Raw genomic sequence first — 25,212 nt, 5'->3', positions numbered from 1 at the left:
CTAAACTGTTGAATTTATTTTGATTAAATCAAGAATTTCCTCCTGTATCCTCAGGATCTGGTATTGAGTAGGGACATGATAAACACTTGTCAACTGGAAGGACTCTATTAGCAGCACCTGGTCTCCATTTGATTTTTTAACCTGATTAGGATGTCCAACCATAATGACCAAAATGTCTGCCTTCAGTTACAGTACTTGTACCCCGAGGAAGTGAAATAATTTAGCCCCCGGCCCCCCACCCCACTCCATTTTCTCAACTGCAAACAAAGTGATTGGACCTTATCTGGTTGCTTTCAGTTCTGTAAAAGAGAGAGGTCAAATTCACTTTATGTTGTCAAGGATTCATTTTCCGTTTTGTGAGATACCTGGTTTTTAGATTCCTCTCCCTTTCAAATTTTTCTCCAGTTCTTCCTGCTTTCTGCATCCTCTTCCTGCCTTTCCATTGTTTTCTCTTTAACAATCACCCACTAGAAAATATGCAGAGGTAAGTGAAAAATGCATCTCATGCTCTGTTTAATGTATCCTCAAAAAGACTTCATGGTACAAGGGTGGTTAGGATGCTGTGTTCTCTGTGGGTTTCTACTTTTATTGTATTATAATTTATATTTTCATGCTATTACAACTCTGTGATTTATTTTACTATCCCAGATATGGTGAAAAATAATACTAATATGTGTGTGTTTTGTTTTTAGCTGGGTATTAGCAAAAATTATTCCATTTTCCCTGAGACATCTTGTTCCAACCACCTTGCAATGCAGCTATTTTGATAACTTCATGTCACTATTAATCATGTGCCTACAGGAAACAGATAAACTCTGAAACAGAATTCAGCTCAGGAAAGGTTTATTCATTATCTCCTAGGTGCCTGGCTCTGGTGCCAGGTGTTTAGAGGGTACAAAGGTGAGTATGTCAGGGCCCATGGTGGAGACGGCAGGAGAAGCTGAGTGAGAATTTACATACTCCTCGTGTATGACTTACGTATCAAAGGAAAGGCCCAAAGTTCTTAGAGTATTAAAGCAAGGGAGAAACCATGTATGTGCATGGAAGTGATTTGTTTGGGTGAAGTCCTTGGGGTCTATGAGAGTGAAGCTTTTCCATATCCTGGAGTGCTTGGGTATAGAATTCAAATCTTCCTCAGTTGGCAAAGGGGTACCAAATGGAAGGCTTTTACCCAGGAAACCATGATGCCACTGGTGCTTTGCGAAGATGAATCTGGCAGGAGCATGCAGGGTAGTCCGGGGGCGGGGAAGGGAGGCCTGGAAAGAGCCTCTCCGTGTCCTGCTCCTGGTTGCACTGCTTCTTTGCCAATCCCTACTCCATGTGGTTGCAGCAGCTCACAGCTATAAAAATGTGTTGACCCAAGAGGTTTAATATTAACCAAAGTTATAGTCAAAGTCAATTTGGAGGATTCAAGAAAAAATCTGATGCTAATAGAGAAATAGAAGTCAATATTTGTAATGTGAGTCACAGGCTCAAAATAGAAAAGTAAAACACATCACTGCTACAGTTCCCAGAGGGCTGTGGGTTACACAGCGCAGCAGATCTGTGAACCAGGCCTCACCACCCTCTAGGTCTATTTTAAAATTTCCTTTGGCCCCTTCCTCTAATTCCTAAATTCCAGAGCCTGATATTCTAGTGGAAGTCACCAGATATTCGGCCCTGGTGAAGTCATAGCTTGTTTTGAGTGGGTCAATGGAAAAAAAGATTTTTTTTCCCCTAGTTGTGTATAACCTTCTTCTCTAGTGACGTGGCATGGAACGAACTTATCATGATTTTATTTTGTAGTCCATACTTCATTCTACAGTGGCTATCATTATTTAAAACTTCATCTCTTATGTGTTGCCTATTTGGAAGAAGGCAAAGGAGAAGAGAAGGAAGCAGAAATATTCAGAATGATATGTATTTTTTGTTTTATCACAAAATTTACATAGTAATACCAGAGAGGAGGGTGTTGTCCACTGGAGGGGCTGTGACATGTTGAGAAGCTTCTAGAATTTTCTTTGAATCTTCTTGTGAGCATTCATGATATGGCTTTATTCTAACTCAGATGCTAATCCTGGTCAGAGGCTTGAATGTGTTTTCCTGAGTGTGATCAGAAAATGAAAAGATTCATGAAGATAAAGGAAAATAAAAGAGCAAATCATAGCACGTATACTCAGTGATCAGGAGTTACTTTCTTAACAGTGCTTCACCTAGTTTATGTTGTGGGATGTATAACACACAAGGCTAAAATTAGCTGCTCTTCACCCAATGTGTTGGAATGCTATGGGGCTAGATAGTATCTTATCACTAGTGACCACAGGAAGGACAACTCATTAAAAACTGAGTCTTCAAGGGCCAAGGCGGGTTTGATAGAGTCTGAGATTTACAACCCAGGCTGCTGTAAATGAATCCTCTGGAAGGCCAGAGAAATGTGTGATACTTAGTTCTCCCTTGATTTCTTTTTATTGCTTTGCAAGAAGCCCAGCTTATAAAGTTCAGTTTGAACATTATCTGCTTCAAAGAGGGGCCTGGTGATGAGACCAGAGATGATCAGACAACAAGGAAACAGGAAGTGGTGAGGATGGGTGCAGCCAGAGCAGAGCAGACAGGCAGCTGATGAACAAAGCTGGGCAAGGAATTAGCTTGAAGACTCTGTCTCAGGATTGGCCATTTTTCCTCCTTTCTCATCCAGACCTTGTCAAGATCCTGTGGTTTATCGTAAGTCACCAATCCCTAACCAGCATCTGCTTCCTCATCAGCACGATGGTCATAGTCCCATCTCCCTCTCAGCATGTTTTCAGAAGTAATTAATGCTTGTGATATGTTTTGAGATCACTGATAAAAGACATTCTACCTGCCCAGGGTATTATTACATTATCTTATTTTCCTCTTCATAGTCAGGATCAGACCCATGATAATTTAGAAACGAGACAAATTAGTAAAACGTCGTATGTGAAGGTTGCCTCAACAATTGGATATCTGTTGAACTGGGCATTGCACTTGAATTATATACACAAAATGTGGTGCTGACCTACATCTTAAGAAATCTTAATTACTTTCAGATTCTGTCAGGTTACATTTCATGACTCTACTTAGATTTCCTTAGAAACGGTAAATCATTAAGAGCAAGGCATCCACTGACGTTGCCCATCAAAATGGACTTAGTACCTAGCCCCAGAAATGCCCAAACTACACGTGACCTTTTGCGCATTTATTTCTGTCTCCTTAGAGGACTGTGTATCTGTTTGAAGAATAGGAGAATAGACGGGATGTATAGCAACTGGTAATTTCAGTTTATGATGCTCATGTGAAAATTGGATTGTCACCAAAACCCTTCAGGGTAGGATCCTCCTCTTACAAAACTCAGCACTGTACTTCATGTGAGGCATAGATTAAGAGAGCTTTTTCCTTCTCCAAGGAAGGGGCACTGGCTTGAAAGCTTACCTGGTTATTAAAGGTACTTCCATCAGATCTTTCGAAAGAAAGGTGGAGATGACCAAAGGGCAGAAGGTCACCTACGTAATAAGATCCACATGAGACAATAATTAAAATGGAATGCTTAAGGAGGATGCATGTGTCCTGACCATATAATTCTCAATAAAATTACTCTAAATTGATCGTCATTGTAAATGAGATTTTCCAAAAGGTCACCTCCCATTTCATCTAAAATTCTTTATAAGAAATTCATGGATGAAACTCAGGGGATAGCCAAATGTTTTGAAATGAATGCAAAATGTTATCTATTTGAGTATTTTTCTGGGAAAATAGTTTATCCCCCTTTATTTATATTTCTAACAAACATGGTCCATGACGCTTAAGAACCACAGTACCATGTGAAATCGTATAGATTAGTCATGTGAAATTGATATGCAGTATAGGTTTGTCTCCAAATGCAGATTAGGCATTTTATTTTCAGACAATATTTAGTTGTGTTTTCCTTGATGCCATCCTGATTTTTATTTTCCTGTAATCCTCATCTAATCACAATGTTCTACCAAAGCCTGAAGGTGCATATAAAATATGTGATGTGACCTTTTACCCATTTGGAGATATAGAAAAGCATCCTAGGAGGTGTGTCAATTACAGCTCTTCTCAATAGAGAACAAAGATCATCTCTTGGAATATGGCCTAAGGTTGTAGGGAGGGGGACAGCGACAAAGGATCAACGTCATGGTGGGGCTGAACCCATGCATTCTAATCAGTTGCCATTTCCCATTCTCCACCCCATGCAACATGCGATGCTGGCATTTTAACCAAGAGACAGATGTTAGGGAAAGGACAGGTAGTACAGGCTGCCACCATAGATCTTGAAACATGGCAGGGACATATAACTTGGTGTTTAAGGGCACTTAAACTCTGAGTTGGGAGAGTAAGTTTGGGTAAGACCCAATGAGCCTTGTCCGTAAGAATGTTTGCAGGGTGACCTAGACTGAAGATCAGGCTGGAGATAAGGAGAGGGAGTAGAAATTACTCCCTAGCATGGTTCTCTTAGGAAGTAGCCTGGATATCTTTGGAAGGCATAGGCTTTAATCTCCCCTTCCATCATATGAATGGTGACTGGCGTCATGAGTATGTATACCAGGAAATGTCCCAGGCCACATCTTGAGTGAGCAAGGGTTAGCTAAGGCATACCACGTAGTTGGTCTGGTGAAGAGAGAAACTGAGATTGAGAAAAGCAAGAATTCAAGGGTTACCTTGCATATCAGCATGGCTGCAGAGAGCAGCATCTGTCAGTGGTCCAAACCACAGGGTCTATGGTAGATTGTCTACAGAGATAACAGGCCACAACTTCTCTCAAGTCTGCATATGCGTGCTACTTCTCCCATCAATCGGGGGAGTCTATTTCCCTACCTCTTGAATCTGGGTTGATCTTGAGCCTTACACTAAGCTTTTGAATGATGCAGAAGGGAGGTCTGGGATTTCCAAACTCAGGCCTTAAGAGATCTGGTAGTTTCTACTTTAACTCTCACTATTCTGAGACACCACATGAAAAAGCCCAGGCTACCCAGCTGGAGAGAGAGGCTAGGTAGAGAGGAAGGCAGTGGAGCATAAGCGACCACATGGAGGTCTCTCAAGGAGAGGCCACGAGGAGAACCAAGGTGCTCCAGCAGCCAGCCAGCACCAGGGCCATATTAGATCCTTCAGCTCAACCCAGCCCAGCCCAGCTCGACCGACAGCTGAGTGCAGCTGCGTTAGTCCAGCCAATCCCATGTGAAGCAGAGACAAGCTGTTCCATTCAGCCCTGCCCGAATTCCTGACCCACAGGATCATGAGCAATGAAATGATAGTTGTTTTAAGTCACTATGTTCTGAGGTGATTTGGCACACACAGCCATAGATAACTGAAACAATGTCTGAATGGTCCCGGGGAACTTAGGCAGAATTCAAGATTGTAACCTCTTAGATGTGCTAAGTGAGGTTTGGAAGAGGGAAATTTAGACAGAAAAGTGCTAGCCTTGTGGTCTTTCTGGCTTAAAATGAAACCCCAGAATCTTCCCAAAGTACAGCTCTTTGGGGAGAAGACGGGCAAAAATAAGAATGTACAGGTTTTTGTACGGACTGTACGTGCATATGGGAGAAAACCCATTCATCTTCCCCTTGCTGGTGAGGAGACTTCTGATGGCCTTTGTCTTGGTTAGAACTGGTGTAGGTAGCCCTGCAGGCTGGATGCAGGCATGGCAGGTGGCGTTATTTCAAGCAGCTGGTGCTGTTCATACAACCAACTCATGTGCCCTCTGCCCAGCAGAAGACAGAGGAGAAGCCCAGGCCACCAACCAGACACTAAGGAAGGTTTTGTGCCAGACACTTGGCAGTCACCTTAAAGAGACAAAAAGCTAAATTAGATATAGTTTCTATTTGCAAAAAGTACACCATCTTGGGTTTTACTTTTTTTACATGTCTTACTTTCAGAGTTGCCCTTGGTGTCAAATTGTATCAAATCTCACCTAGCCAAAGCGTGGCAGGGATTCAGAAATCTCTTGGGAGAGCTGTCCTAGGCCCTGCTGGCCTCTGGGACAAGAATGCAAGCCTGAGTGCATACACTCCAGCTCTGTCTGTTGGCGTAAGAGTGCATAGGTCTTTGAGGTTTTGCAGGTAATTCTGATACCTACAATTTTTATTTATTTATTTATGAGTCAGAATCTTGCTCTGTCACCCAGGCTGGAGTGCACTGGCGGGGTCTCAGCTCACTGCAACCTCCGCCTCCTGGGTTCAAGTGATTCTCATGCCTCAGCCTCCCACGTAGCTAGGATTACAGGCATGTGCCACCACACCCAGTTAATTTTTGTAATTTTAGTAGAAACGGGGTTTCACCGTGTTGGCCAGGCTGGTCTCAAACTCCTGACCTTAGATGAACCATCTGCCTTGGGCTACACATTTTAAAATAAGCAGATGATTTATCCTCAGTGACTCAGTGAATAAGGGAATACTTAAATATTTAGCAAGAATTTACAGAATCTCTATTTTATATGAGCCCCAAGTGGAACCAATTGCAGAAGGATAGAAAAGTCTTCTTGACATGTTTCCCTGGGCACTGGGGTGTTTCTTAATTTGCTGCTGTTGCTTCTGCTATTTCTAATTGGTTTTGTTACCTCCATTCTTTGTGTTGAATTTACCTGAGGTGTGGAGAAGTTGAGGCCAGAGTTAACGTTTATAGCATTAATTCAAACCCCAGAAGACAGGACATTGATAAGAGAAGAAAGGAAAGGTAGACAAAAGATTATCTACAAGCCAGTCCCTCCTGCTACTCTTTAACTGAAACCATGAAGAATGAACCCAAGCTTAATACATTTGTATGCCCTGTGTTGTGTATTTGTGTGCATGATGTTGTGGGTTATTGTATGCATCACTGTTCCTTTGAGAACTTAGTGGAATTCCAGTAGGTTCCAATTTAACCCATCAAACAGTGTCATAAATCAGGAACAATTTACCTTCCTGATCTAACTGCGAAGGACTTCACTCAGATTAAAAAGAGTTAAAGTTCCAAGGGAATCACTAACTCTCCTTTGTTGGGAAAAGTCCCCCTAATGTGACGTTTCCTCACATTCCAGCCATACCTTATGGTGGAGGAACTAGGAGATTTCCGGGTCCATGGTGTATAATTTAATGATTTGTGAAAGGCAAGAATGTTAACTTAGTTGATTACTCAAAACTGACTGATAAGGTATCAGACAGGTTAATTTGCTACTTTTCTAACCTCTCCCAGAGAACTTGAACCAAAGCCTCCTTCTCCATAGGTCATTGTTATTGCCCTCCGCATGGAAGGCTAAGGGTTTTTGAAGGAAACAAGCATTTTATTCCTGTGCTTTCATTTGCTCCATCATTTTATGCCAAGGAGACAGCCTTTATTTGTGATAACCTCATTATTTCCTCAACAACCAATGGTGATGTCACAGTTGAAATATTTTGATCTCAGATGGAAAAAGAACCCTGGCAGATAAGGCCTGTTTACACTGAGAAATAGGGCTTAGTGCTGAGGGTAAAGAGCAAGGCATTCTAGTTTTAATTCAGACACCAACAGTTATCAGAGTGTTATCTGGGAGACAAACTCCTGCGGATTCTGTGATCTAAAAGAGTGACTTTTGACTCGTACCTTGTTCCTTATAGCCATCGCCTCCATGGAATCCTACAACCCCGTTTCTGGAAGGGACCAAAAGAGCATCAGTCTTTTCATTTGCCTGCAGAGGTTTAGGAGATCTCTGTTTACCTTGGTCTGGGAAGCTTGTTTTATATGTATTCTTGAGAAGATGTTTATTCTCTGAAAAGAGCCAATGAAGAAATTGTTGCTTTATATGCATTTATTACAGGAAATAAGGCTAAAGTCAAAAGTTTTAAAAGTGAATTATAGGCCGGGCACAGTAGCTCATGCCTGTAATCCCAGCACTTTGGGAGGCCGAGGCGGGTGAATCACCTGAGGTCAGGAGTTCGACACCAACCTGGCCAACATGGTGAAACGCTGTCTCTACTAAAAATACAAAAAGTTAGCCAGGCATGGTTGTGGGCACCTGTAATCCCAGCTACTTGGGAGGCTGAGGCAGGAGAATCACTTGAACCCGGGAGGCAGAGGTTGCAGTGAGCCGAGATCGCACCACTGCACTCCAGCCTGGGTACTAAGAGAGAAACTCCATCTCAAAAAAAAAAAAAAAGTGAATAATAAATTGAAATGGTCTCAATTGCATCCTTGAGTACTTGGCATTTAACAAGCCAAAGGATGTTTTTAATGATAAAATAACCCTGTGAGAGTACATAAAAATTCCACAATAGGATTCTATCATGTATGAGAGATTTAAAAAAAAACACTACTAACAATAACATGTAAGATTACATTTACAGAATTATATACAGAAGATATACTAGTAATATAGACCCCCAATATATGTCTAAACAATTCAAAATGATCTAAACTTCTTTTCTACTCAGATTTTATTATTTTAAGAAACACATGCATGTGCACGTTTAGACTGTTAGTTATACATATATTTTTTCAATTTAATTGGGTGAGATATTTGTGGCAAGTGAATGCAGGCTTCAAATGTGGGTTGAGTGGGAAATAAAATTCAGATTTAAGGATGATCATCTAAAGCTATTATGTCATTAACATTATAGCAGGCATAGCAATAGGTTAACATTATAGACCTGGGAAAGCTGGACCGAGTTGGGAGATGGTGATGGTCCTAAAAAAGCCCTGATAATTATTTAGCATGAAGTTATATAGCCTTCAGTAAAAGCTTTATTATAATTCTGTGCATTAAACAAATATACAATTAACTGACAATAAGAAAAATGAGAATCATCAGGTAAACCTTTGATCAAATCTTTTTCACCTGATTTTCTCCTAAATCCAGAGTCTCAAAGTAGTCTATATAGACAGCACCCTCTGTGAATATATGGATAAAATGTGTCCTCCCCTGGTTGCCAGGTAAAGGTGCCACTAACTCTCCTTGCCTCAGGGTCACACATACCAGGCCTCAAATCCCCTTGGCTTTCTAATAAGCCTTGGTTCTGGATTTTCATTCATTCCTTATTGAAGGTGAACATGCAAAATTTATTCTGCACAGTGTCGCTAGTGACAAACGAAGGAAAAAAAGGGCCAGTTAGAACTCAACAGTTCCAACCATCTCAACCTTCATTCTACTGAAAACCACAGAATGCCTCACTTCTGTCTAAGGCAAGCAGTGCTAAGTAGCATTTCATTACTTAACGATTACTAAGAAATGAATTCTCTCAACCCTTAGGCTTCTTTGAAATAACTATTATGTGTCATAGACTCAATGGACAAATATAGAACCGAATGCCACCCTTTTAACAGTGCTCTGAGACTGGCCAGGGAGGAGTGTGCTTATGTTGAAGAAGCCTGGGAAAAGCTCTGCGTGTTACCAGGAAGGAGAGAGGCCAGGGACTAGGGAAGAGCAGGCAGGGGCCAAAAGGGAAGTCAAATGTGGTACACCGGGCATGCATCTTTCAGCCAGCCTGGTGAAGGTTCAAAACGAGCTCTGTAACCTCCTGGCCATGTGACCTGTGGTATATACTTAACCTTTCTGATCCTCGGCTCCTCGCCTCTAAAATTATGATAATAAGATTGCCTTCACAGTGCTGTCGTAAGGATTCAATGGCATAATGTATGTGAATCATTTAGCACAGTGCCTAAGACAAACTCAATAAACAGACGATGTATGTCAAAAATTTTATTACGTATGTTGTTATTATTATTATTCAAGTAAGCTTCAAAAGCTGGTCCTGTGATAAAATACAAATAGACCCCAAAAGAGGTCTGTGAAATAAAGCTATTTGGAACTAAGGTGGCATATAAGGTAATATATTTAATTTAGGAGTGATTTCTATTTATTAATTCATTCATTTCACCAATATTTATTTCTTAACCACATTATCCTAGGCACTGTTCCAGTCTTTTTTTTTTTAAGACTGGGTCTCACTCTGTTGCCCAGACTGGAGTGCAGTGGTACAATCTTGGCTCACCACAACCTCCACCTCCCAGGCTCAAGCGGTTCTCCTGCCTCAGCCTCCTGAGTAGCTGGGATTACAGGCATACACCACTACCACCCAGCTAATTTTTATATTTTTAGTAGACTTGGGGGTTTCACCATGTTGTCCAGCCTGGTCTCAAACTCCTGACGTCAAATGATCCACCCGTCTCGGCCTCCCAAAGTGCTGGGATTACAGGCCTGAGCCACCGCGCCCAGCCAGTTCCAGTCATTTCAGAGGGAAAAGCAAATAAGCCAATAGTCCTTGCCTTCAAAAAGCACCTAGTCCACAAGGGAAACAGACACATAGATAGATAATATGATACAATATAAGAAATAAATTAAGGGTACCATGGTAACCTTAAGACATGGATGGCAACCTGGAAGCAAGGAGACTGGGACTGTGGGAGACATGGAAGCCTGCTTGGGGGAGGCACCCAATTTGAGTTTTGTATGATGAATAGACATTTGCCAGACTGTACAGCAAAGAAAGAATGTTTCATTTAGAGACAGCCTCAGCAAAATTATCAAGGCATGAAACAGAATCATGTGTGAGGAGCATGGAAACCATGCTAATGTGTGAGGCAGGGTGATTGTGGGAGATGAGGCTGGAGAATTACAGAGGAGGAGAATTAACACATAGCATGCCACAGGTGTGGGAAAAGGGGGTCGGAGGAAAACAGAGGCTAGAGATGAATAGTTGAGCTGATCCTGGAAGAAGTGGGATGAGATGAGAGGTGATCAGGAGCAGGTGGTTAGGTCTGGCCTTAGCAAAAGGAAGGGCACCTCATCATCTGAGAAGGTAGAGAAAGAGGTGAGTAAAGATGGGTGTGGATGAAGACAAGGTTATAGATAGCAGAAGAAAGAAGGTTCACCTAGGAAGCCTTCTCTAATTTTTGTGTACTAGAAGCATGGTTATTTACTGAGATGAGGGGCATGGCATGGACTGAATTGGAGGTTTGAGGAGAGAGTGAAAGCTCAGAAGAGTGGTTCAAGGACATGAGCATCTGTGAATGAATACATTGTAGAGTTGTGCACAGGCCCAGCAGAGGTTAAGACAACACATTTGTGGTGGCACAATTGGGTAATTTTTCTCTAGCCATGTTCAGTTTCCCAGGTGTAGGAAAAATAAGGGCAGGTGATGGGTTGCTCCAGATGCAGTGAGAGGAAAGAAAGAAAGAGAGAAAGAGAGAAAGAGAAAGAAAGAAAGAAAGAGAAAGAAAGAAAAAGAAAGAAAGAAAGAAAAGAGAAAGAAAGAAAGAAAGAAAGAAAGAAAGAAAGAAAGAAAGAAAGAAACTCAAGAAAATTGGGTGTGCTTCTAAGAAGAAAGTTGGGGTGGTCATATAGAAGACACAAAGGCAAGAGGTCAAGAGACAGTGTTGACATCAAGGATGAAGGCATTGAAAGAACAAGCACTGCCATAGGGAGGGAGGAAGAGACTTGAAAAGACAGGAGGTCACGGAGTAGGTTATCAGTGTTGAAGTTCTCTGATATACAGCAGTTCTGGCTGGTGGCCAAGTCTGGGGTGTGGTCCTTGAAGTGGTAGCTGCAGTGGAATGAAGGTAAAGTTCATTTTTATTCAAAAAATAAATAAAAAACTGTGAGGGCAGGTATTGAAGAGGCAGACTGTATAGCTGTTGTAGACTGATCACAGGAGGTGGATGGGTGACTATGGTTATGTTTTAAGTGCCAGCCTCCACCAAATGACTCGGATGGACAAAATCACAACGCCAGTGACAAGGGCAGAGAGGTGGTGCCATAGGCTTTAACTTCGAAGAGGAATGAGCTTTTTTACCCAAGGGAGAAAAAGTAGTTCTGCATCTATGAAACTGCCATGAAACTGCTCTTCCTCGTGGTGACATAGCACAGAGGATCTCAGACAATGGGACATAGGATCGGCGAGTTTAGACAGAGAAGGGAGAGAAGAGGAGGACCAGCCAGAGAGGACAGTCTAGACACTGTGGAGAAGGTAACAGCTGGAGTTGCAGAGAGTTCTCTAACACCTGGCCACAGTAGGTGTGGTCCAAATGCCAGAAGCATAGGCATGGCCTGGCAGCTTGTTAGAAATGCAGGACTCACCCAGACCTACTGACTCAAAATCAGCATTTTACAAAGATCCCCTGGTAATGTGTGTGCCAATTAAAATTCTAGAAACACTACTCTAAAAATAGGCAGGGTGCTTGCAGATGGGTGAGGGAAGAGTAAATACAAATTCTTGCCATTGGTCTCAGCTCTCTCTGACCATGCTCGTATGAGAAACTCCTTCTCCACAGAATAATAGAAGGGTACTCTATTTCTCGCAGGATGTCAAAGCACCTTAGAAACATCCATTTTAATTCTTTGCAGGCTTAATGAACTGTTTTCTGTCTCACATTCATTTATGCCAGGTGAGAGGGTGTCAGCAATCAAAACCTTGACTTCAGAGAGACAGACAGAAAAGGACAGACAGAGAGAGAGAATGAGAACAACAAAAATAAATTGCCTAAGGGCACATTGCTTTTAGACAAGGAGTTGGTGGGAGAGCCAGGAGACAGAGCCAGGGCCCAGTCTTCTGTACCACTATGTGTTCTGAACATCGGACCACACTTCCTCTTCAGCCATCCCTCCTGGCCAAAAAGCCGAGAGGAAACGATGCCAGGGAGCCGGTAACTGTATAGCTTTTCCAGCATACTGCTCCAGTTCCACAGAACGGGGCATGTCAAACCTCCTCTCCCATCTGAACACTCAGCAGTGACCAAATGGGCTGGAGGAAGTGGGAGAAATACCATGAAAAATCCTGGGCTGCACCTCAGAGGCTAATAAATAATGACTAATGGGAAAGAAAACAGAGGAAAGAGAAAGAGCAAAGGAGCAGGCGGGACAGGAGGAATGGATTCTGGCCCACGAGACGGGAACAGACTGACGGTTAAGTGCAAACAAAAAAATTTAACACACCGGGAGCAGTGACCCAAAGATAGCAAAAGAAGGAGAGTCAAGCTGGCTGGGGAGACTTTCTGTTCTCACATTTGATACGTCTGCTCACAACATGTTTCAGTGACTTATTGAAGCTCAGAATTGGGCTGTTAAATCATTCAGCATATGAGATTTGTCCTAAGTTAAATGGATTACTTCCCTTTGTAGGTTTTTGGATAGTGGCTTATTTTAAAGGGGAGAACTGGAGGGTCTCTGCTAAAATATTGATGTGAGGGAGATTTTTAACCCAGGCATCAGGAATGACCGAATAGAGACACAGGGGCAGGTGCCATATTGTAATTTGTCTGCCTCTTAAATTATGTAGTATATGTATCACAATATATTGAATTTAAAACCTGAAGTATGACATTCAGTAAATAATTTATACCAGCTCTTTCATTAAGTGTGAGCTGAGGCTTAGAATAATGAAACCTGATTTTAGTTAGTGCCTCATTTAAATACAGATGCGGAAAAGGAAATTTCTTTAGCGCCGCTAAGACAAAGCGTGCTTGCTGTGTAGAAAATTTGAACTGAATCTCTCTCTCTCCCTCTCTGTCACACACACACACGTACCCCTTCCCCAGGAGTGGCCCAGGATAAAAATGAATAATACATTCATTTTTTAAAACATGAAGTTCATTCAGGCTTCTCCTGCCTAAAATTTCTTTAAAATATATAACTAAAAAGATGATTGTTTCACTTGGTATACCATTTTTTTTCCTCACAGAAGATTCTGATCCTGAGAAATATGCCTAGGATTTTGGGAATGACTGTGACCCATTCAGTAAACATCTATAAAGCAGCTCTTCTGAGCCGTTCTTCTATAGGTTCTACAGGGAACCCACGGGGAGATAAGTTTCTGTTCCCACGTCACTCGTGATCTAGCTCAGGGAGACTATTCATGCATGTTTGAAAATGGAAATAACCATGCAAAACAACCATGCCCACAACGGTACAACCAATGGGCATCTTGGCTTGCAGGAACTGGTCCCATCAAGATATGCTCCCTGTTTTGCAGAAAAGATGAAACTTGGGACTGATATGGCCACAAATACCTGAGCTTGAAAACTTCGGTGGCAGTTAATGTCTCTTTGCACTCCTTCATGTATTGGCTACCACAGTGCTACTTTTAACATCTTTTCTTTGTGGGCTAAATAGCCATCATGTTAGCATACTGCTTTTAAAATTTTGTAAAACCTTTAGAGGATATATTCAAAAGGAATGATTCCTCCCTCTCCCTCATTCTTTCCATATCAGGTCGGAGATAATAAAGACATAAAGTCAACTGGCACACCTTCCAAGAAGGCTGAATTCGGAAAAAGATGGCTACTTGTCTGTAAAGCCGCAAGGTAAGCTATTTTTAAGTTGGTATACTCAAAGTCATGATTTTTCACCTTGATCTTGACTAATGTAATTAATTTAATATGCATTTGTAACAGAAAGAATATAAAATGTGTACAGAGTTCTTTAGGCTTGAAATGAGACATGAATCTCTTAGGTAAGTAGCCATTGGGCATAAGCTTGTGCCAGGTGAGGCGTCAACTATATACAACGGTAGGGGTTGAGAGACAGGAAAGACCCCTTCTGGCTGGAGTAATTAAGGAAAGTTTATGGAAGAAATGGTGTCTTGTATGAGTCTTGAAATAAGGGTGCGGTTCTCTTAGGCAGGCATTGAGAGTAGAAGGCGACATGCACAAAAACATAGAGCCGTGAAAAAGCAAGTGATAACTGGGAACATAAAGCTAGAAGACATTGCATAGGCCACTGCAGGAAGAACAAGACTAGAAAAGTAGGTGGAACCTGGTTTTCTGAGACCTTGAAGCCAGACTGAGGAGGTGAAAGGTGAGTAGTGGAGTCCTTGGAAAAGTGTGAAGTAGAGAAGGACATAATTAAAATGTCACTTTAAGGTGATTGCTCCAATGTGGAGTACAGAATTTGTTGCAGGAGGGAGGAACAGTGATTAGGGGAGTCTGTTAGGAGGCTTCTGCCATGCACTTCGGGTGTTAGATAAAAGTACATGAATTAATGTGGTAATAACGGAGGCTTGCCATTTCCAGCTTCTTGCCTCTCTCTCAGTCACTTCTCAACCTACCGTTATTTGGCTTCCTGTACTGAACACATTCTGGACAGAACTTATTACTTCCCTCCCAAATCTGCTCCTCCTCTTAAATTCCGTATCTCGCTCATGATACCACCAATGTCAGCCGAACCAAATAATTTCAAGTCAATCCTGGCTCCTTTCTCTGCTGAACCCTTGTTCATCCAATCAATCTCAAGGCTTCCTTATCCAACCACATACACATTTCTTAAATCAGCCCCTCGTGACAAGCTATTCTATCTCTAGCTCATCCTATCATTGTACAATCACATTACCAGTGTGATCACAGTGATCAGATCTTTCCTATCCAGCCATAGCAAAATAGCGTAGTGGTTCAACATTTGAATTTGGACCCAAACTTCCTGGGTTCAAAGCTCCACTCTCACACTTTTGGCTCTATGGCCGTGGACAGATTTAGCTCTTTCTGCTTCCATTTCTTTATCTATAAGATGGTCAATCAGAGTAGGCTGTTAGGAGAGTTACACGAGCTAATATTTGCCTAGCACTTAGAATGACATCTGGCATGTCATAGGTGCTATATAATGTTTTCCGTTTTAATTAAAATAGAAAATAATCCACCCTTCCACTGATGCATGATGTTAACCATGCCTCTCTTCCTTAACTCTGTAGGCTGGAATCTAAGCTGGGTAACAGAATGTAGAAACTTTTCCACGGCCTGGCCCCTGGTTCATCCTCCTATCTCATCTCCTACCCTCACCTCACAGTTTGTGTTTAGATAATATTGTGTCACATAAAGTTCTCCAAGCCCACCACACTCAACCATGCCTTCCTGGTTCTCCTCTGAAGAGTCTGCCTGCTTGCCTTGTCCCCATCCCCCTCTCCTCAGTACTGCTTACTCATCCCTGAAATGCCAGCTCAGGCATCATTTCCCCCCAGGCAGCCTTCCGTGAATTTGCAGGCTGGGTTAAGTGCCTCTTCTCTCCACCTACAAGATAATTGTATCACAGCACGAATAGTATAGTGCTGAAATCATCTTTATGATCCTGCTCCCAGATCTGACTGAAAACTTCTTGAGGGCAGGAGCTGTGTCATATTCATCTCTAAACCCCACAGAGACAAGGGCCATGCTAGATATATACTAGGTTTCCATAAGCATTTATTGAAGTCAAGAAAATAATTCAACAGGGTTGGAAATTAACTAAATGTGGAAGTAGCAAGACAGAGGGAGATTGGAAGCTGATTCCAAAGTTTGAAGTCCAAGTTAACTCAAAGATCAAGGTCATATTTATAGAAACAGGGAAGTCAGAAGGAGGAACTTTTTTGAAAGGAAAGAAAAAAAAAAAACAACCCTAATGAGTTAATTTTTAAACAAACTGAGTTGGAGATGCCAACAAAATATACAGGGTCTAGAAAGTAGACCCTGTGGTGCTAGAAAAAGGCCATGGTAGGTTTGAGGGTCATTGAATTTGTCATAGTTTAGTAGGTTATGCTGCCTAACAAACAGCCCCCAAATCTCAGTGGCTTATAATAGCAAAAGCCTATTGCTGCTCACACAGCATGTCTCCTGTGAGTCAGTTGTAGCTCTGCCTGGGGCTTTGTTACTCCGTTCAGAGTTACATATGCATCTGGTGCCTACTGTTCTCCTAGTGAAAGGTCAGAATAAGAAGGGACACGGAGCCAACCACACAAGCACATTTAAAGTCTTGCTCAGAAGTGACATACATAATTTCCATTCACATCCCATTGGCCAAAGCAAGTCCCACAGCCAAGCCTGAAGTCAATGGAGTGAGGAGGCATGGCAAGGACAAGGGAATAAAATATTATGAACAAATATTGCACTCAGCACAGTGAAGATAGGTGGAATTATGTGTGTAGATCACATCATACACTTAATTTCCCATTGGATGGGAAAGAGAAACCAAAGAAGGAAGAAAGAAAATAGCATAAAGGTAATCAGAGAGGTAAAGAAGAGAACTAAAACTGTAAGTTCTAATGCAAGTTTTAAAAGACAGGAATCCAAGGGAAGGTATGTTCATTGTCCAGCACTGCCGATGTCAATGAAAATGAGAACTACATATGACTACGAGGAGGAAAACGGAGCCACTTAAGAGAAAGGATTCATTAGCTATCCTGAGACCATTTCTGCACAGATTTCTTGTCAAGTTATATTTGGTTAATGTCAATTTAAAATAACTTTCACTGGAGATTGTTTAGAATAGGTTTTCACAGCAATTCCTATAGCAGCTGAGTTGTATGGATTAGAAGTTAAGCTAAGAGAACATAATACAGCACTTCTAACTCTCATCAAATTTCAGGAGAATTGTCACAAGGGGTAAGGAGACCCCTCCAGACCCTGGGCTTATCTGGAGAGGAAGATTACTGACAGTAGCTGCATGATCCTAGCCAATAGACTTGCTAAGAGGAGAATCTTTTACAACCGAGAAAGTAGAAAAATGGAGTGGTAGCCTTCATCAAAAATGGAGTTGTAGCCCTCATGAAATAGTCATGTCAGTGCCATTGGGGTTTGCAAGCAGAATCTAGTCCACCATACAACAAACATATGTGGAAAAGTGCATGCACTGGAAAAAAGGCCAACAGATGTATTTATACATCTATATATCTACATATATCTATCTATCTATCTATGTGTGTGTGTATATATATATATATCACAAGTAAAGAATGCCATGTGATGACAGAGGCAGAGACTGAGGTGCTGCAACTGCAAGCCAAGAAATGCCAAAAATTGCCGGCAAAAGTGCAGCACAAGAAACTAGGAAGGGGCGAAGAAGATTTTTCCCCTATAGATTTCAGAGGGAGCAAAGCCCTTCCAACAGCTTGATTTTGGACTTCTAGCTCCAGAACTGTAAAGGAATAAAGTTCTGATATTTTAAGGCACCCAGTTTGTGGTTCCTTCTCATAGTGGTCCTAGGAAACTAATATACTTAAATACATTTTGAAAAGCAATAAAGTAGCTTTTGAAATGTTGGCTGATGACTATTGTAAGCAATTTTAATTAGTAGTATTCTTTTTCTTGAAGTTAAAAATCTGTATCAGTATGAGAGATTGATCGAATTCCATTTGTTTTGAAGATATAGGAAAATGTGTGTTCAGTTATGGTCACATTTACCTGCCAATGACTTTTTGGGAATTAAGAAACATTCCTCTAAGAATGCTCTTTGTGAAACCTACTTTTCAGAGTTGCTAGTTTTGTTTGCCTTGTAAATCATATTTGTATAGAAAATTTAAAATTTAGTTTGTGGTATATATTTTTGGAAACTCGAAGGAAACTCCCTTGAGATGTTTAGGAATTGTAACTGCTTTAAGGAGAGAGAGAATATAAAGATTCTCATTTGATTAAATAAACTACTTCTGCTTATTGTTCGAAATGCAGCCTCAGTGGAAACTTTATATTCCATTCTTTGCTTTTTCCTGAGAAGTTCTTGGCACATCGTGAACTGGAGGGTACAACGCAAAGTACATTAGGCTTTCAGTCTGGGAATGCCTTTGAGACAGGTGACCAGTGCTTTAGAATGCCTACTTGGAAGCTACGGTGGAATGTTTGTACAGGTACCTAAGACGGCACAGACGTGCACACCAAGATACAGAGAGACATCTGGATGTGGAAGCAATTCTTATGGCCATTTAATGCCCACCATCTTTATTTTATAGGATGTGCCCAAGGCCACTGATGCCAAGTATGGACTAGGCTAAATTCTACTAAACTCATCAAGTGCTTGCTAAGCACCCACTGTGTGCATCTGTTGACCACAGTCATTTGGACATTATGATATATCTAGAGCATGTGGTTATAGAAATATTGTTCTTACAAATCTGTAGATGAGAAAACCAAGCACAAGGCAGATACTGCTACTCCCCCAGTGTCGCATATCGGGTAAATGGCAGAAGGGAGTCTGGAACCCAAGTCTCCTCCTACCAATCCAGTAACTTACACTTACATTACAACTGGAAAAACTGTGAGCACCACAGTTCATTTTCACACACGGTTACATACAAGACACAACAATTTGCCCTAATTGTACCCCCTCACTTTCAGAGGAGTAATCTTCAACCCAAACTCCAGTCTGCTGAAGATATTCTCATCAACAGCTTTGTTTTATTTTAAACCAAGGCTTTCTTTCCACTCTGAAATGCCACCAGCAATTACAGGACCAGAAGGAAAATCCATTTCGGTTCAACTGTTGTCATAAAATATTAATCATCTCGGCAAGTAGCCATTTCCAAACTGCCTGTATTCTGCATCGATATTTTCTTTAGAAACATACCAATACCTGTGTATCCATAGAGAATACAAGAGTTTGCAAATATTTTGAGAGTTTAGAGGCTAATCACTGCTGAGTCATAAAAAAAATCTCTTCTTTGTCTTGATGCCAACAGTTGTGCCATTAAAATAAAATCTAAAAATCTCATTGCTGCTCTATCCTTGGTACCATGGATACTCATGGATTTTTCAGCTCTACTCAGGAGCCCAGTTCAAGAGCCAAGAGCCCACCTAGTTGAAGTCCCTCACGAGGGCACCCCGAAGGGAGAATTTGGCTGGAGAAAGGCTGAGGTTAGATAGAAAACCTTAGAATTAACTAACTAAAGACATAATCAACAATAATAAAAATAAAAGTTACTGGTTTTGGACACCTAATATATACCAGGAACTTTCAATACATTATTACTATCACAAGCCAGGGGTGCTTACAAATTATGGAAGCTTCTCAACATTTTCCAGAAATTGATGCTGTGAGTTTTATGTTACTCAAGTTTGTCCAACTAGAAAGTGGCAGACCCAAGGCTGAGAGACAGGAGTGTACAACCGAAAGATTCCATTCTTTCTTTCTATACCATGTTATTGCTCTCAAAACACTACCTCCCACTGATTGATTACTAATAGAATAGTAACTTATCAGCACTATCCTTACAGCACTATTCTCATAGCCTTCCTGCTTATAAATAGGCATCGTCATCATTTTTCAGAGAAGCTGAAGCTGAAGAAGTTCCATTTATGATAGTAAAAGGGAGTGCTATCCCACGGAGCCGGGTCTCTGGACCACAAACCCTTCTAGCCAGGCTGCCTCTCAACGGATCAATGGAAGGGAAGCTCCATGCACTTAGGACAGAAATGTCAATAGCTGGAGTTCAGCTAGTGACCTAAAATGCTGATCTGCTCTTTACAACCCCCAGATTCCCTCTAGAAATGCCCACTTTCCACCCTCCTTTCCTTGAGCCCCACAAGATGTGTGTTGACGCTCACAAGTTGGCTCTGTTATCAAACAAATTCCCTAACAGGTAATGGAGACCAAGGTCCTGAGAAATCATTGCATCCTGGATTGCCCATTAGTTAATTTTAATAAAGTGCTAAGTTCTTGGCACATGAAGGTTTGTTATAATTATTCATCATCAGGGTACAGTAGCTCACGCCTGTAATCCCAACACTTTAGGAGGCTAAGGCAGGCAGATCACTTGAGGTCAGGAGTTCATGGCCAACATGGTGAAACCCCATCTCTACTAAAATACAAAAACTAGCCAGATGTGGTGGTTCATGCCTCTAATCCCAGCTAAATTATAAAAAAAAAAATTTAAAAAAGAATAATTATTCATCATCCGATTTATAACAACATTTCTGCATGGAATTGCCTACTGCCACATCAAGTCCACATGTTTCTTTTTCTTCCACCTCTTTCTTTAGAAATACTACCTGGTAAGTGATCAAAGCTAACACTAGTAATGAGAGATATTGTCATAATATATCCTCTGATGTGCTGCCTTGAGAAGAGTCTAGCATCACTTTTTTGGTGTTCCTGTCAAAAATTCATAACTTCAATCTAATCATGAGAAAAATATCAGATAAATCCAAATAGGGAGACATTCTTTGACATAACTGAGCAGTATTCATCACAAGCAAAAATATCATGGAAGAAAAGGAAAGACTAAAAAGCTTTCACGGATTGGGAAAAAAAGTAAGGTGACATAACAACTAAAGGGAACGTGGATCCTAGATTAGATCCTGTAACATAAAGAGGATGTTCTTGGAAAAATTAGTAAGATTCAAAAAAAAATCTGTAGTTTAGTTAACATTGTACCATGAAATTCAACTAAAGTTGACCTGAGGATGCCTTCATACTTTGAGGCCTTAACAAATTGCAACCTAACTTGGTACATAAACTAACTGAAAGCCTAGTTTAGTTATTATTTTGTAATAAATAGCTTTGTCTCAGTCAATCACAGGCTTCCAATGATTAGTCCATGTTCAAATAAGGCAAGCACAGAACGGGAGCCAATCAGGCCGTCTCTGTACCTCATTTCTGCTTTTTGTTCATAAAGGCTGCCTCCCCATGTTGTGAGGTGAGCTCTCTGAACGTTTTCCGGTTCTGAGGGCTGCCCAATTTGAGAGCTGTTCTCTGCTCAGTTAAGTTTTGTTAAACTTAATTTTTCTAGTTTTTCTTTTTAACAATACCAATGTTAATGGCCCTGTTTTGATCACTGTATTATGGTCATATAAGGAGTTAATATCAGAGGAAGGGCATCCAGGACTTCTTTGTACTATTTTTGCAACTTTTCTGTAAATCTAAAATTATTTCAAACTAAAGTACTTTTTTTTTCTTTTTCTTTTTTTAAGTTTTGGTTGGTAAGTTGGGAGAAAGCTTGAAATCAGACTGAGGAGGTAAAACCAGTCTTGTTGGGTTGGAATCCCAGTTCAACCACTTCCAACCTGTGTGGCCTCAAACTAGTTCCCCAAACCTATCTAACCTTGGGTTTCTCAAGTGTTCACATTCTGTCAAATGTGAACAATAATCGCTGTCTCCCAGGTTGGTTATACGTGTAGACAATAACACATGTAAGTGTGTAGCATAGTGCTTGACATACAGTAAGTATGCAAACTAGAAGTTTATTGTCATCTTTAATCAATATATGTCATTTTTTTCCTCTGAGACACCCATCTATTTACCATTTTTAAAAGGTATATAATTTTAAAAAATCCTCAATAGGGCATTGACTGGTAATAGTTCATCGTATTGCCTTTATAGGAATCTTTGCATTTCAATAAAATTAGTTTGATGCCATGAGTGAATTCAGTAGCAGATTGTATTTTCTAAAGGTGACCTCAACAATATCTCCCATCCTACAATCTTTTCTAGAAACTTTCCATTCCTCCATCAAAGGTAGAATCTATGTACCCTCCTTTGGCATATGCAAGATTTTGTAGATGCCTTGGCCAATAGGGTATGGTAGAAGTGGTGGCATGTGATTTCCAAGGATAGGTCTTTAAAATGACATACATTTTGGCCTGTTCTCTTGTGTTGCTCATTCTTGGGACATAGGCACCATGCTGTAATAAAATCTAAGCGGCTCTTTAATAAAAATAAATAGATGGGTGTGGTGGCAGGCACCTGTAATTTCAGCTACTTGGGAGGCTGAAACAGGAAGATCACTTGAATTCAGGAGTTTGAGGCTATGTAATCAAAGCCACGGATCACACCACTTCATTGCAGCAGCTCATGGAGAGGTGCATATGGCCTCTGACCATATCCCTAGCTGAGCTCCCAGATGATAGCCAGCACCCACTGGCCAACCATTTGAATGAACTGTCTTGACAGCAAGCACATCATCCAGCTCCCAGTCAAACTACTCAGCTAACACCACACGGAGAAGATATGGCCAGCCCCATTGCACCCTTCTCCACTTACAAACTTGTAAGCAAGATATATTATTGTTATTTTCACCCATTAAGTTTTGGGTGGTTTATTAGACACATCTTTATAACATATGATGACAGAAAATTCTCATAGAGAAGGGAGCAGGAATAGACATGAGATTTTTAAAAATGTGGAGAGATTTGAGAATTGGAGCTAGAAATGGGCTTGGATAGACTTGAGAAATATTTAGTGGGCTTGAAGTATGTTCATCCTTTCCACAATGCAAGAGAGGTAAAACGTAGTTTCATCCAGCAGACTAGAAATGGGAACAAAATGAGAATATCAAGATGGGGCCAATAGAGTAGGGCAGGGCCCTGGTGTGGATTCTCAGGGAAGATGGTGTCCAGAGTCAATATCAAAGTTAGTCCCCAGGGCTGGCCTACTGTAGTAGATGAAGACTGGAGTTTGAGTGCCAATTGATCATGCTACTTTTTCCTTCTTGGTTTAAATCAATTGAGAACAGACGCAATGAGAATTCAAGTCCAGTGTCGGTGTTTTGACCTCCAAATGAAGGATTTCCTGTGTTTTGCGTTTGAGAAAGACAGGACTTGAGTTTAAGGGCAAAGGGGAGCTGCCCACCTCTTCACTTCCTCATCTAGAACTCGCCCGCAGGAAGAGCTGGGTTTGTGGCGCAGACACTGGGCAGACCATGGGGGTCACTCCTTGACTCACACCCCAGGAAGGAGCCCCCAAGGTTTTAGACCTATCTCTAAGAGGCCAGCCCCACCTGACCTGCGCCAGGAGTGCTTCCTATATGGAAGCAGACAGAGAATAAACAGCTGGGAGCAGGGACCTGCTCGAGACAGGGCCAAAAACAAACAGCCCAGTCCACACGGAGAACTGACTCTGCCCCGTCTCACCATCAACTATTAATAAGTCGTTCTTCACCCTGCAGAGGAGGAGTTATGAAAGACACAAGAGAGACAGGAGAAGCTGCCTCCCCATACTTTCTCAGGGGGCGAAGTGTCCTAGGTAGGGTCTGAGTCAAGACTTTGGGTGACAAGAGCAGTTTTCTAATTAAGTGCAGGCATGTGTCTGTGCAGCATAGTGGCTCTCAAAGTTAAGTGAACATCAGAAACACCTGGGAGGCTTGCTAAACTAGATTGCTGGGCTGCACACCATGAGTTTCCAATGCATTAGGTCCGGGTTTAGCCTGATAAATTTTTTTTTAAGTCTGGGTCTCCCTCTGCCACCCAGGCTGGAATGCAGTGGCATGATCATAGCTTACTGTAGCCTTACTGTAGTGCGAGCCTCACAAGTAGCTGAGAATACAGGCATGAACCACTATGCGCAGCTAATATTAATTAATTAATTTATTTATTTATTTTTGTAAAGAAGAGGGTCTCACTATGTTGCCTAGGCTGGTCTCGTACTTCTAGTCTCAAATGATCCTCCCTTGTCAGCCTCCCAAAGTGCTGGGATTACAGGTGTGAGCCACTGTGCCTGGTTGAAAAATTGCATTTCTAACAAATCCTAGGTGATGATGACACTGCTGGTCCAGAGGCCATTGTACATTTTATAATTCAGAAGACACATACACACAGCTTATCTTGTTTAATTCTCACATCATTCGTCATTGACAAATGAGGGAACTGTGGCTAATGAGGACTGAGGGTCTTAGCTAAGCTCATACAACACTAAGCGAAAAACCTAGGCTTCAAATATGTCTTAGGATGGCAACGTGAAGATTCTTTTCACTTAACTATAGCTGTTTCCTGGAGTAAATGCAAAACACAGAGAGAAACCCAGGCATCTTATAGACATTTAAGAAACAGAGGTGGATATTTTGTAGGTTATCATTTTAAAAATTGGACTATTGTTAATTTTGCAATTCCTTGGAAAAATTCCAAAATTTCTTGTAAATATCGACAAAAAAAGGAACAAGAAAAGTTTGTATGTTTGTTTGTTTTATGTCAACGTAGAGCAGCCGGGGTAGGAAGGATTGAGTGCCCTTTAGGAAAAACCATGGTTATACTAGCAGCCACCCTATTACCTAGAGACTGGGCGAGATCTGGAGTCATTAGACTAAGGAGTTGCTAGCTATCGCTGATAATTATTTTTCAAAAAATCATTCATTTCTTTGCAGATGAAAAGCCTTAACCCAAACAAGTTCATCGACAACAGTACTATTTCAAACAGTATTAGGGAAGATACTTTGAGGATTATGAGAGCTTTATATTACCCTTCCTATTGCTTCATTTGGCTTGCAACTGTGATGCCAAACTCTCCATTAGTTTTTCCTAACCACTTAATTAACTTTTTGAAAAACCAGGACCAAAGACCAACCATTGAGAAGGATTCGTGTGGGTCATCATCTGATGAGGGCAATTTGCTGCGCCTCCTTTTTTATGTTGCCAGAATGAGGACCAGAACTCTTGTGGACATTTCCAAAGATACACACCAATATTATGATGTATCCTTATGTAGTTATCACAGGTATTTATATTTACAAGTAGATTGTGATGCCTTACCTAGCACAACTGAACCTATTATCCCAACTATTTGGGGCTTCTTGATGACCTGGACTGTAAGGC

The 25,212-nt window shown here is 41.2% G+C and overlaps 1 long non-coding RNA gene across 1 annotated transcript in view; it reads left to right on the top strand.

Moving 5' to 3' along the window:
* The first annotated feature begins 359 nt into the window (after positions 1-359).
* Positions 360-25,212, top strand: part of LOC111546486 — a 56,931-nt gene continuing 32,078 nt past the window's right edge. Inside the window, exons 1-2 of the long non-coding RNA XR_002732793.1 lie at positions 360-484; positions 14,171-14,262. This is a non-coding gene — a long non-coding RNA (uncharacterized LOC111546486). The remainder of the gene's footprint in view (positions 485-14,170; positions 14,263-25,212) is intronic.

This window comes from Piliocolobus tephrosceles, chromosome 20, assembly GCF_002776525.5.
Source record: "Piliocolobus tephrosceles isolate RC106 chromosome 20, ASM277652v3, whole genome shotgun sequence".
NCBI classification, from domain to species: domain Eukaryota; kingdom Metazoa; phylum Chordata; class Mammalia; order Primates; family Cercopithecidae; genus Piliocolobus; species Piliocolobus tephrosceles.
Note: the sequence above shows the minus strand (reverse complement) of the source record. Positions and strands in the feature narration are given on the sequence as shown.